We start from the raw sequence: 13927 nt of genomic DNA on the forward strand, positions 1-13927 counted from the left end.
GCAACGGACATTACCGTAAAGTTAAATGACACGATACTGACTTGTTAGACCATTCGAACAAGATTCTTGACACAGCGACATTAAAAGAGACTTAACTACCTTAAATTACTCGATCATTTCCACAGGCAGGCGGTTAAGTCACACTGACGAGAGGTTAGCTAGGTCCAGCCCGCTGTCATTAATATGTCTAAACGGTACAGTAGTGACTTCAATACTGCCTCTAACTTTTACAGTGATTCAATGGTTCACTCTCTCTCTCTCTCTCTCTCTCTCTCTCTCACACACACACACACACACACACACACACACACACACACACACACGGAGAAGCGCCACGTTCACTTAGACTTCCCGTTTACCAAATTTCAGAATAAAAGTTTTTTTCTTTTAAGGTTCAGGGAGCTGCGAAAAGAGTGCAATGGCGCCATCTACTGTGTGTTTAGTGTGCTGCTACATGTTAAGACCCCCTACAAATACATTTATGAGATTTTTACAAAAAAATAATAAGTGAACCTCTCTCTCTCTCTCTCAAAACCTAACACGGTCCACCATTGAGTCTGGTTCTGTCCAAGGTTTCTGCCTCTTAAAGGAAGTTTTTTCTTGCCGCCAAATGCTTGCTCAAGGTGGGATTTGTTGGGTCTCTGTAAATAATATTGTAAAGAGTACGGTCTAGAAAAGTACAATGAGATAACTTCTGTTATGAATTGGCGCTATATAAATACAATTGAATTGAATTGACTGAACTACCAAACAAATCAGTGCAGCCCACTTTATAATTATACAAATAGAAAAAGCACTTCAATTTTCTTACATTTAAAGCAGATAAACATGCAATGGAGTAGCTGTTATGTCTTCTTTTCACAACTGTTTATAATCATTTCATATTTTGGTTGTTTTAAAAAGTTTATTGTGACTTGTTGATGTAACATTTGTAATATGTGCCTTTTTAAATGTTATTTTAAGCAGCGTATGTGTATGTAGGAGAGAGAACCTGCTCCAAATTGCACTTCAAATCTACTACACCGACTGTGATGAGGATGTTTGGTTTTTGAAAGAAATATTGATTTGACGCAGAATCATGCAACTCTAAAGTGCAATTGATTATGTGATCGATACACATGAACACACCAAATGCACACATGCCTGTATACACATCATCCCATGAACATACGCACATATACAGATTACATTACACACCAAACTATCATGCAGACATATATTGTACATAGCAATGACCCTCTCATGTATACACATGAATACAGATCTAAGCACACAAACACGTGCACAAACACACACACAGTTCTAGGAATTGTGAATCCAGCTGCAGATTAGAAACAGGGATCATGAAACTGTGGTTGGAGTCAGATTAAGGTAAAACCTGTCATGATTTGAGTCCGGCCTTTATGTATATTATATAATATGTGACGTTATCTTATGTAAACATAGTAAGATGACTTCTGTCTGTTATACTTAAATATTCTGATGTTACCTACCTGGTCTCTCTTGGTGGGATTATGTGAAGTTAAATAAATAACATATTAGTCCTAATCTAAGCAGCTACCTTCCTTTGAGTGTATTATGAGTTGTATTTTTAATCCATAAATATTGAGCTACTTAATCGTTTTGTTCCAAAATGGCAGATACGAATCGTGTTGTTGCAGTTAAAGTAGGCGTGTATTGCCTGTCGTGTACTGATTGTGTAGTTGCATTTCACTCTCACTCCTGAGCCTTTAAGCCTTGTTGGACTGTCAAAGGTTTTGTTCACCGCTCTGCTGTGTTGACTGTGACACAGTGGCTCAGCAGGACCTGCAGGGCTATAGATAAAGTGCTGGGTAAGGTAAATGAAACGCACCTTTGTAAATTCTGTCTAGTGATCAGTGTCCCCTTGCCAGCCCAGAGAGAGAGGGAGGGGCATTACTAAAACATCTGAGAGTTTATATGACGGTTTAAACTTAAAATGTGCATTTACTAATTGCACACACAGAATGCATTTTACATTGATTTACATTTTAAAAAGTTGCTGAGTAGCAACAATTTGTAAATATTTAATCCTGGGTTGGCATCAAAGTTGACTTCAGTTAAAGTCAATTACATCTGAAGGTGCTTTATTGACATAAAGAAATTATATACAGACATTGTACCAGCAAAATTTCATAAGTACAGCAGTCAAGTATAGATTAACCTGATTGTTCAAATAAAAACGGCATTTTGAAGTTGTGTTTTTACATGGTTGAAGAGAAGGAAGTGACTTATTTGCTGAATTAAACAATACTTTCCATCTTAGATTGTCCACACACTTAGCTTAACATTACTAAATGGCACCCAAGCAATACTAAACTGTTTTATTTGTTGTACCATCACTAGCACATTTTCTATTTTTAGAACATGTCCATGCAGATCTAATCGCGAGCCATGGTCAGTGGTCGGTACAGTGTATAAACAAGCATCTATGGAAATGGGATACCAGGGTGTACTACCAGCCGTGATCGTATAGTGGTTAGTACTTTGCGTTGTGGCCGCAGCAACCCCGGTTCGAATCCGGGTCACGGCAGCTTGGTGTCACTTTTAGAGAGAGAGAGAGAGAGTCTGTTGTCTAGTGGGGCCGCTTACAGACAAGTACATCTATGCAACTGGACCGGAGACATTACGTAGCCTATTATTATGAATAATATGATAATAGGCGTTTATGTTATTATTGATAGGGGAGAGAGAGAGAGCTAGACAAAACAATATAAAACAGGAGAAAGGAGGAAATACAAATAACGCAAAAAGTAATCTAAGTTGTAAAATATGTAGTCCTACAAAATTCTATAGTAAAACAAAGACACTTGGATTGTACAAAATGTTGAATAAGGAATGTGCAAATGTTCACAGCACGCCTATATATCATATAGGCGTGCTGTGAATTATAATTATAATTAATTATTGTCATTGATGATGCACTCTTTATTTAAAGTACACTTTCAAAGTGTCATAATTTAGAGACGCAATAAGTGTGTAATAAATGTGTCAAACTAACAAACTAAAACAGAAAACAAACATGACAGAGCGCAGTGTAAAGGAAGCTGGAGTAGTAATAGGAAAACATTTTGAGTTTGTTGTGATTGTAGCTTGTACTCCAGAAGTCATAAATTGCTGCTCGGCCAGAATCACGCTGTGAGTTGATCGTTATGACTGCCGACATCCCCATTAAACGTCAAGCACATGGCCAGCCGTGATCGTATAGTGGTTAGTACTCTGCGTTGTGGCCGCAGCAACCCCGGTTCGAATCCGGGTCACGGCAGCTTGGTGTCACTTTTAAAGAGAGAGATACATAGTCTGTTATCTAGTGGGGCCGCTTACAGACAAGTACATCCATGCAACTGTCTCACTGGACCGGAGACATTACGTAGCCTATCTATGTATGTATCTCATTATGAGTAATATGCTCGGTCTGTTTTAAAGACTGGAACAAAAGAGAGCCACTCTGAACTGGGTGTGGTTCAATAAGTCACAATAAATACAGAGGAGAAATTAGAAGTAACGCAAAAAGTAATCTATAATATAAAATAGAAGTTTACAGGAAAACAATATTCTATAGTAGCGGGAATGTGCAACATACCTTCATGAAGGTACGACTGTTTTCACTGGACTACGTTAGTTTACCCACAAATTCCGTGATCTGTGAAACGGTGCTGACCAGCCAGATGAAATGGCCAGCCGTGATCGTATAGTGGTTAGTACTCTGCGTTGTGGCCGCAGCAACCCCGGTTCGAATCCGGGTCACGGCAGCCTGTTTTAAAGGGGGGATGAGCACACTGAATGATAAGTTGCCGCCGCCGCACACACGAGGTTTAATATAATAACACCCACCGCAGAGCTTCATAAGAAAGGCTCAACCCTATCCGCGTCCGTGGTGGTAATTGATTTGATGAGCCCAGCAATTACTAGAAGTCACTAGATCAGTGATCAGTCAAGCTTTCAAACATAATCGCATAACTTTAAAGAAGCATATTTTGTCTGTTGTGGTCACAAGTTCTATTCAGCCTGCAGCTGTGGTCTACACGTAGCATAGATGTGGCCGTACTCACCTGTGTGTCTGATATTCCCCATCACTGGGAGACCTAAGGAACAAAAAACCAAAGATATTGATCTTTTGGAAATGTTTACCTGATGTGAAGATCGAGGGATCGCTACAAAGGGTTAATCCATTAGGTAACATAAAAATTACATAAACATATTGCTAAATATGTGGAAATCCCTAACCTCAGGGCAATTTGTAAACCCAAATACACTGCAATTACAAGTAGTGTCCACCAGATGTCGTACCTGTGCAGAGAGGAGAGAAGCACATACTAGCCTCTAGCAGCTGTCTTCCCTTTTTAAAGAGTACCTGGCATTGACATGAATAAATGTGAAACAAGTCAAACAAGCCACAAGGTGCAAGATTCAATTTATAATTTAACTTAAACATCTTTGCCGTGCGGAGGATGTAGCCATTCAGCCAGCTAGTCTGTCACTCAGTACATGGACATACAGTTCAATACCAGGGCTGGATTACCAACCAGGCAAAGCAGGCAACTGCCCAGGGGCCCCCAAGGCCCCAGGATCACTCCAGGATCAATTGGTTGTAAGTAGGGATGGGACGATACACGATTTTATTGCAGATCGGGATAAAAAACACTCAAGATAAGTTGATCGTGATGAATTTCCATTATCGGGATAATCGTGAATATCTTCACAATGCCAATGGGACTTTATTTTTTGTTAAAGGATAATTCCTATGTTTCTTAAGTCAGGGATGAATTCTATATACTGATGCAGTTGATGGAATTGTTGTCTGCACCATTTGTAATCATGGTGGAGAAGTTAAAAATAGAGCCTGATTTAAAAAACATTTTCGTATCGTCTCATGCCTAGTTGTAAGTATTTTGATGGGAATTTGCACCACTAAAGTACAATATCAACTAAGATGGGTCCTTTATTATGACCCAATCTTGTGGCCCCAGTCTTGTAGAAGCGGCCCTGTATCAAAAAAAGTTTTGACCTTAATTCACTCATATTCCTAGATAAAGTTTTGTTTTATCAAGTTGCTACAACTCAATTGCTTTCACATGAGTGCTGGGTGGTTTCTGGCTAATCAAGGGAAATAATGAAGCTGCCATGTATAGTGTGGGTCAATAAGGCCCCCTTAGCAGGTTATTATGATCATGTTTAATACAGACTGTGCAGTTTGAACTAATAATAATAACAGTAAGTACTTAAGTAAATTTTTTAGTTACTTGTAATTTCTATTATCTGCTACTTTATACGTCCACTCCACTACATTTCAGAGGCAAACATTGTACATTTTACTCCACTACATTTATTTGACAGCTTTGGTTACTAGTTACTTTGCAGATTATTAATACAAAATATAATCAATAAATAAATTATGACTATCACCATTATGGGTTAAGATAAGACTTTATTGACTTTATTGATCCATGGGGGGACATTCACAGGCTACTCACTAGTATATAAAATCATTAAAATTACCCCCACCTTTACCAGCTGCAACATTAAAGTGATGTATACATTAATGCATCAATACATTATTCTGAAATGGTCCATTCAGCATAATGAGTACTTTTGCTTTTGGTACTGTAAGTAGGCTTGCTAATGCTTCTATATTTGTACTTTAGTAACATTTTGAATGTATGACTTTTATTTATATTTCTTCACTGTATTGCTACTTTTACTACCACGGACGCTACTTCTCATACTATAGTATACTTGCCTAATAACAACATGTTAAAGTACCTACACATTCATTCATTCATGGGTTTGCTTTTTGCTGTGCCTGCGGCAAGGCTTTCCTCATAGGGAGCAGCTCGGTCTCCCTCTCTCTCCCCCTGAGTGTGTCGCTCCCTGCAGCAGCCATATTGGAATGCTGGATGTGGAGAGGGGAAGCAGGAACAGGCGACGGGAGAGGGAGAGGGGGGAGACAGGCAGGAGCGAAGAAACACGAACTGCAACTACTCCTAGCTCTACAACTGAAATAACGGATTATTTACCGACTGCTAACAGCTTCTCCCGCCGGTAAAGTCAACACAAACCTCTCGGACGTCCCCTGGAACAAGTAAACGTGAGTGGTGTTTTTGTTTTTGGGGATTATTTCAAGAGCTAAAAGAAAGTGTGGGATGCGGTTGGTTTTAACGTTCGTCCTGGCTGGTTGACGTTAGCTGTTTCCTCTCACAGTATTTGAGCCACTGTAATATTTATTCTCTTGGTTATAATTGGGAAGTAACTGATGAGTTAGCTTAGCTTTACAGCGCCATAACTAGGACGTAGTTTTTCCTTTTCAGTAACTTGGAGCAGTTGAAAAGAAGAGTGACCTACTGCCACTAAACTCGTAGTCACATGGAGTGAATGTGGAGTAACGTTAACTCTTAACGTTAAATAAATGCACCGGATTAACCTACATTTAGCTCCTAAATCTCTGTCTCAAGTCTTTTTAGTTCCCGGTGTCATGGATTCAAAGCTGTTGGGTTACCTTGATTTGCCTCCCGAACAAACTGAACTTACTGAACTCTTCCTTTCTATCTTAATAGACCAGTTATGTTAAATTTTTTTTCATGTTGCTGAAGACGTTCATAAACCTAACCAGTTGGCCCAGTTATGTAGGGTTAGTGGCTACATAACTGTGTTAATTAGTGAGGAGTGTGATTGGCTGTGTCTGCCTACACGTCCTCTCATATTGCTGTTATTAATTGGCTAATATAGTAGATCAGGTGCATATCAGTTGTGTAGAGAAATACATCCACAAATGTAATCTTGGAAATTAGAGCTGAAACAATTAGTCGAATAATCGATTAGCTCATCAACAAAAAAATAATAGGCAAACATTTTGACAATTATTGGTTTCAGTTGTTTAATTAAACAAAATGCCAAATATCCACTGGCTCTATCCTCTCAAATGTGGTGATTTGCGGCTTTTCTTAGTTTTATATTATTTTAAGTTGAATACCTTTTGGGTTTTGGGCTGTTGGTCAGAGAAAACAAGACATTTGTCAGAACTTGTGATGGCCTTTTTAAACAATTAACTGACTTACCAAATCCATGGAAAACATGTCTTCATTCCCATGTTAACACAAACAAACTGAGATTGGTGGTGCAGTTCATTCATATTTCCTTGCTTGGAGCACCTTAAAGTTCTGTCATCCCCCCACATACTGGTTTAAAGACACATTTCATTTAATCACCGATATAACAAAACAGTAAAATGGATATACGTAGACAATCAAAAGGTTGTCACTAAATCCAAGTGAAACATCTTATAAACATGCTTCCTTGTGCATTTTTCCAACTGTGAAAGGTTGCTGGAGCCTAGTTTGCCTCTACTTCATATTCCAGATGCAAGCAAATGCTAATGAATTGCAGTATCCTGAGGCCACCGAGGCTTCATACGCACAGTATACTAATAGGAGTGCCTTTCTGCACACTTATATTTGCAATTCTGTGGAAAAGCTAAACCTAAAGCAGTAGTTTGTATACTTATGCAGTTCGTAGCTGTTATTGTTTAAAGTTTCTTTAAGGTTGTGGTTTGGTTTTGGATGCACCTGTGTATCACAGTTGCAGTTTGGTACATTGTAGGTACAAAAATTCTATGTTCATATAGGCTGCCATTTACTGAAACAAGCAAAATTAGGTGATTGTGACAATCAACTCTGAGTAATAGCTATTCTGGTGAGATGAAAGCCTGTGTCAGGATGAAGTCCTGCAGACACTACTTCCTATGCTACAACAAGCCAGAGTTTTAAGGGTTTGTCTCATATGTTGTTTGTTCTCACACACACACACACACACACACACATAGCACTAAATGCTGTCAGCTGTACAACAAAATCTTCTCACCCAGCTATTCATTTAAATGAGATTGATTAGAAATTACATTCACAGAGCTTTTTACAGGTTTGAGATGGTATTTCTGAATTAGCTAACAAAGCTCACACTGCTAATTAGCTTATCCACTTGATGAGCTTGTATTTAGTTCCACTTCCTTCACTTACCACGACCAAGTGCTACACCACATGCTGAACTAGTTTTTTCAATGGTAAAAAGTAATTTGTATGGACAGCAACAACTTGCTATTTTTATTATTGGCTATTTTGCCAATTTAGACAAATGATAGCACGTGTCGTTGGTCCAATTTGATTACATTGAAATGCATCCAATTCATGTGTGTGAACCATGTGGTAAACTACAGCCTCAGTCTACTAATTTGTCATCATAGGACCAAAATGAATTCAGTGTAATCCATTATTTAGAGTAGAAACATGTCATTACCTTCAGTGTGTGAAACAAGCAGAAAACGACAGTGTTTTGTTTCAGTTTGTAACATACAGCATTCATGTGGCTCTGGGAAATTCCTTCATATGGACCATCTACCTTAGTTTTTAATTTTTGCATTACTGTAGACATATTCATTTATTCTTGTGATAGATGTCAGTAAGCTGGTAGGAAGAAATTAATACACTTCACTGAGAATAGAGTTAATATCTACACCTTTCTGACTCGACTCTTCCTGTGGCTGGTCTACAGAAGGCTAATACAGGCGTGGCAGTGGTGTGTGTGTGTGTGTGTGTGTGTGTGCTTGTGTTTCCGTGTGTGTGTGTAAATTGCAGAGCAGTGCAGGAGGCCTGTATTTATAGAAACACTTGACTACACTCCGAGATCTTACAGGAGCAGTCCAGTACATTGCAGGGAACTCTACTGTTTGTAGTCAGCTTTCTCTTTTTCTCTCCTGCAAGGTTGTGCTCTGTTTTGGTCCATTTATTAAACTTTTCTATTCTTTGCAGTCATCTACTATGTATTCTACTCAAGTTTGTTCTGTTCTAGACAGACGGGCAGACAGTGACAGAAAAACCTTAGAGAAAGACAAGAGGGTAACAAAGCCAGCAGTCTGCCAGCCAGATTGCAGTATGTGGTGTGACTCATAATGACTCTAACTAGTGATAGCAATCGCTGCAGACACATACTGTGTGTGGAGGTATGTAGAGGTCCTGAATAAGAGTATGTGTGTCCTTAATATGTGTGTCATGAGGAATTCATGATACCAAATTAAGTAATTCGTCTTGGAGGGAAAATAACAACTCTACTTATGTTTTCATTTTGAGCATTTTTGAAAATAAGTTGTTTTCCTAGCAAACACGGTGGCAGTTTTTTTTTCCAGTGACTGGCTACTTCATAACTACTGTGTAAATACATTCAGCTGCGTGGAGGTCTAGTTTTCTCACATGTTACACAAATGAATGAATGCTATTTGCAAACTCACCTCAGAAATGGAAAAAAAAGCATGAATGAACAGTTGAACTGAGCAAATGGTTTCATTTGTTTTGCACCAGTAACTTCATTTGGATGTATGATGAACCGTGTGTGTATATACTATGTGCATGTGTGTGTTCCTGCAAGTGCTGGCGTATATGTGATTGTATGCGTCCTGATTCTATAAATTCAGCTTCTATCTTCCGTGGAACTTATTCCCCTGCATCCTCCCGCATGTGGTTTCAGCTGTGAAGGAAAAGGAGTGCGTGTGCTTGTGTGTGTGTGTGTGTGTGTGTGTGTGTGTTTTTTTGGAGGCAGGAGGCTGAATGAAGGACCATTCCCTCTGCTTCTGGATTGGTTGCATTCAGGAAGCAGCCCCCATACCCCTCCACACACTCACACACACTCACAGAGCACTTACTGTACATCCTAGAGCATGCTGCATCCCTCGGGAGCTGGAAGGAAAACGCCTTCTTCCTCTCAGCGCCAGCCACACTACTCAGATCTCTCTGAGTGTTTATGTGTGTGTACTGGTATGTTTGTATGTGTGTGTGCATGTTTGTGTGTTGCTGTGATAATGACTGTGTTTACCCAAGATAACATGAGTAAACATGGTCTTGGTTTTGTCAGTTTAAAATATCTTTGTACTCATTATAACTTGCTTTAGCAAGATGTGTGTGCATTCTTGCGGTTGCATTTGTGCGTTTGCTAATTGAAGTGGAATTTTACAATAATACCTGGATGGTGGTCACCTCACCTGTGTGTAATTGTGCGTACTTGTTGTTTCAGCACGAGTGTGACTATAGGCTGTATATTCGAGCTAGACTGATTAATGGACCAGGCCGATATTAGCTTATTGTAGATATATCAATATTGGTGTACATATATCGTCTGATAAATAACAAGAAATTGCAGTACAGAAATGCCAAAGTAGGTTTGAGATCATTTATAAGCACTCAACTTTATTACTGATGTCTTTTATTCAATACACCTTACCTACAAATATGAAAAAAATATATTTCACTCCTCCGCCCGTTGCCACTTAGTTTTGGTTCAGTTTGACCTGTAAAACCTAGGTTTTAATGGCTTTATTCATCATTTGTGATGTGAAAATATCAGATTTCCAAACAGTCAGAGAAAGTGAAAGTGTGCGTCCTGGTCATTGTTCAGTTATAAAATCCTAGCACGGAGCGTCTCTCCTGTCCTGGCTGTTGACAGCTCTGTCAGCCAAAGAGTCAATCACACTAGATGGCAGTAGAAGAGGTTGTACCAGCGTCTGGTTCAAAAGTAGTTTAGCCGACTTCACTAACAGTCAGCACCGAAGCTGAGAGCATTGGAGCAAACAGACAAGACGCAGCAGTTATGAAAAGTAAAGGAAAATTAGTTCCACGCAGTGGGATACACAGATTTTAAATTTGGGGTAAAGAGAGCACTGGTATGGGGTCAGTATTCGATCTTAGCAGATACAATGAATTGAGGTATTGGTCATGGTATTGTGAAAGACAACGTTGACTTGGTGCATCAATGATTGGGATTGGGGCTGTTACAGGCATTTTTTTTGATAGAGGGATTAGAGGGATTGTAGGGATGTAACTATACACTCAACTCACGATTTGATACGATTCATGATTTTAAGTTCACAATACAATTTTCTCACGATTTTTTTTAACAGAATGAGCTGCAGACAAATTATGACTGAAAAATATTCCTTTATTTATATCAACTGTGCAAAACAATGCATGTGTCCTCTTATCAAATGTGCAACTGAAATTGTATTTTATCTTTAAATAACAAAAAAAAAAAAAAAAATAATAATTGGATTTTTTTAAACAAATCCCACATCAAAATAACTAAATCAATAGAAACTAAGAATTGCAAGTGCAGCTTGGAATTTATGTTTTTCTTAAAGAAAATCAACATTCATTCTGTCACAGCCTCTTTCAATACTTCAGCAATGTTGGCCCCAGTGTGCGTTTCAAAAAGAGGGCGAGTTTGAAGAACAAAGTTAACCATTTCCCACTCGGCAGTGATCACATGAGCTGTGATTGTAAAATAACTTTGCGTGGACCTGGAGGTCCAGCTGTCTGTTGTGACAGATATGCTATCTGCCTCTCTAAGACCCTGAACCACCTTTGCTTTGATTTCCCTGCAAAGCTCTGGCATCACCTTCTGGCTAAAGTGCAGGCGCGATGGAATGCAGTATTTTGGCTGCAGTGAATTGACCAACAGCCGAAAGCCTTCATTTTCAACAACGGAAAATGGCCTCATATCTTAATAACACCAATGCACCTCGTAATCTCCTTGGCCCTTCGTCCGGTGCATCCTCTATTTTCAAAATTACTCGCCATAACTACATACTCTCGTTCCGTCTGAACAACCAACAAGTGAAATCAAAAGTAGATTACGCCCTATGCCGTTTAAAAATTGCATCGCAATTCATTTTTTATTTCAACCGGTTTTAATCTTCACACATTTATATCGATTTTTAACTGATTCACGATGGATCGTTACATCCATAAGGGATTGGTTATATTAGGCCCGATCCATTATTTGTTCTAGGCCAGTGATCAAAAACTCCACATTGTGCTCCTTTTAAAACACTTGATGACATTGTGAGTAATGTAGTGGTAGTATTAAGTATTAATGACATATTAATATAGACTTTCAAAGTTATGACCTGTCTGCTGTCAAAGTGGGGTTTTGGGAAATGTGGACATTTGAAAGGAATTCACTAATTTGCTTGGACATACACGGGCCATCCATTTCAGGGATGAAATTTCTGAGGAATATCGCATACTAATGGAAATTTATATTGGTCCCAACTATTCAGATTGGTGCATCCCTAATTATGTTTTATAACCTGAAACTATATTTAACCTCTGAACTGTTTGACTGTGTTTGAGTGTGTGTAGCTGGATTTATTGCCTGTATGCCTGTCTGTTCAAGCAGGTGGCTATGTACTATACAGTATTACATTTCTTCTCCAGTCATGATTTAAAAACATGCACGAGTTTAATGGAAGACAATATATTAGCAGGATTTCTGAGCTTGTCCTAGTTGTTTTCATGTGTGTATGTGCGTAGATGGATCACTGTGCAGCATAGCATTCTTACAGTGTGTACCGTGTACTGACATTTGCTACAATGGCAGGAAATGACATTGTAGTTAATGACGTGTCCCTCCTTGGCGCACACACACACACACACACACACACACACACACACACAGGTCACTGGTGCAGCATGTCAACTAGTGATGAATGGAACTGGATCACAGCAAATCCCTCTGCTGTGGATGGATGTATGTATATTTATGTGTCTGTTTGTGTGCATAAGACTCTCTCCGTGACTCAAACTGAAGGAACAACAACTGCAGTCTAGAAGAACAATTACAACCACAGATATTGTCAATAAGTTGCCCCTCTCCCTCTGTGTGTGTGTGTGTGTGTGTTTGTCGTGTTTGAGTGGACAGTCAGTGTAATTACATTGCAGTGAGTCAGAGAGAGAGAGAAAGAAAGAAGTAATTGTTGGCCTTTGTCATATAGACAGAGAGAAAAGAGTTGGGAGGAGGAGAAAGCTGGGTGGAGAAAAGACAGAGAAAAACAGAAATAGAAAGATGAGGCAAGAAGACGAGAAGGGACTGAAGGAGAACGAGTGTACCATATCCCTAGATTTTTAAACACATGAAAGCATTTTCTTTGTACGTGTGTGTGTGTGTGTGTGTGTGTGTGTAGAAAATGTGTCATTACCTACTGGATACAAATCAAGCTATTAGTTGGTGATACTGTAGTTATAGGAATAGTTTGACATTTTGGGAAATACACTTATTTGCTTTCTTGCTGAGAGTAAGATGAGAAGATTGATACCACACATGCCTGTACACTAAATTTCAAGCTACCGCCAGAAGCTGGTTAGCTTAGCTCAGCATAAAGTCTGAGCTAAGCTAGCCTGGCTCTGCCCAGAGGTAACAACAGCCACCTACCAGCACCTAAAAGCTCACTAATTAGTTTGTTTAATCCTTAAAAAAAGCCAAAGTATAAAAACGACACTTTAACCCCCCGTAAAACTTTCTTGGCTGGGCGCAGTAACTTCCTGATTCTCTGGTGGTTAACTAGCAATGTGTCCTTTTTTTGCTCTTTTGGTTTTTGAATATATTAAAAAAAACGAGATATAGCGTGTCAATTACACGATATTAACAGATCCAAGTGGAATAAATGCAACAGCAAAATGCTTATATTCTTAAACGTTAAATCAAAATCCAATCACTTGTGAAGTGTGACTGACAGCACACAAATGTATCCATTGATACTGAACATAATGTACAAGCTTTGGTTAACACAGCTTTAAATGGTTAAACAAAGACTTCATAATGTATAATAGATGACAGATGCACTGCTGTTTGGCTAACCTGTATGGTGGCTGAGGATTTACTAAATGAATTAAACTGTTTTTCTATGACATTGCAGCTCAGTCATTAGGCCAGATACTCTTTGCATTGTTTAAAGACAATGAAAAGATATCGATCTATCATTGGTATACTAGTATAGATTCCAGGTTAAAACTGGACACAAAGCATTTAAGTTGCACAAGCCAGGTACTTTACTGAGAGAAATAGAGAGAATGAGACCAAGGCAGACATCAGT

The 13927-nt window shown here is 38.9% G+C and overlaps 2 protein-coding genes and 3 non-coding genes across 10 annotated transcripts in view; 4 read left to right on the forward strand and 1 right to left on the reverse strand.

Moving 5' to 3' along the window:
* The window catches only part of dennd3a (DENN/MADD domain containing 3a), a 30740-nt gene extending 30455 nt beyond the window's left edge, over positions 1-285 (reverse strand). For 3 of the 5 annotated variants that reach the window (XM_044172748.1, XM_044172746.1, XM_044172747.1), the window contains exon 1: positions 100-283. The gene's annotated coding sequence lies outside the window, so the exon portion shown is untranslated. Of the gene's footprint in view, positions 1-99 lie in introns of all 5 variants that reach the window. The other 2 variants (XM_044172750.1, XM_044172749.1) reach the window with 2 other exon arrangements.
* Positions 286-2479: 2194 nt separating this feature from the next.
* On the forward strand, positions 2480-2551 carry trnah-gug. The gene has a single exon. It is a non-coding gene; the product is annotated as a tRNA-His (tRNA).
* A 660-nt stretch (positions 2552-3211) lies between these two features.
* Positions 3212-3283, forward strand: trnah-gug. The gene has a single exon. It is a non-coding gene; the product is annotated as a tRNA-His (tRNA).
* A 415-nt stretch (positions 3284-3698) lies between these two features.
* trnah-gug lies at positions 3699-3770 on the forward strand. Its single transcript has one exon. It is a non-coding gene; the product is annotated as a tRNA-His (tRNA).
* Positions 3771-5837: 2067 nt separating this feature from the next.
* Positions 5838-13927, forward strand: part of ptk2aa (protein tyrosine kinase 2aa) — a 67433-nt gene continuing 59343 nt past the window's right edge. For both annotated transcript variants that reach the window (XM_044172757.1, XM_044172759.1), the window contains exon 1: positions 5838-6106. The gene's annotated coding sequence lies outside the window, so the exon portion shown is untranslated. The remainder of the gene's footprint in view (positions 6107-13927) is intronic.

Source organism: Siniperca chuatsi, linkage group LG17 (assembly GCF_020085105.1).
Source record: "Siniperca chuatsi isolate FFG_IHB_CAS linkage group LG17, ASM2008510v1, whole genome shotgun sequence".
In the NCBI taxonomy this organism is placed as follows: domain Eukaryota; kingdom Metazoa; phylum Chordata; class Actinopteri; order Centrarchiformes; family Sinipercidae; genus Siniperca; species Siniperca chuatsi.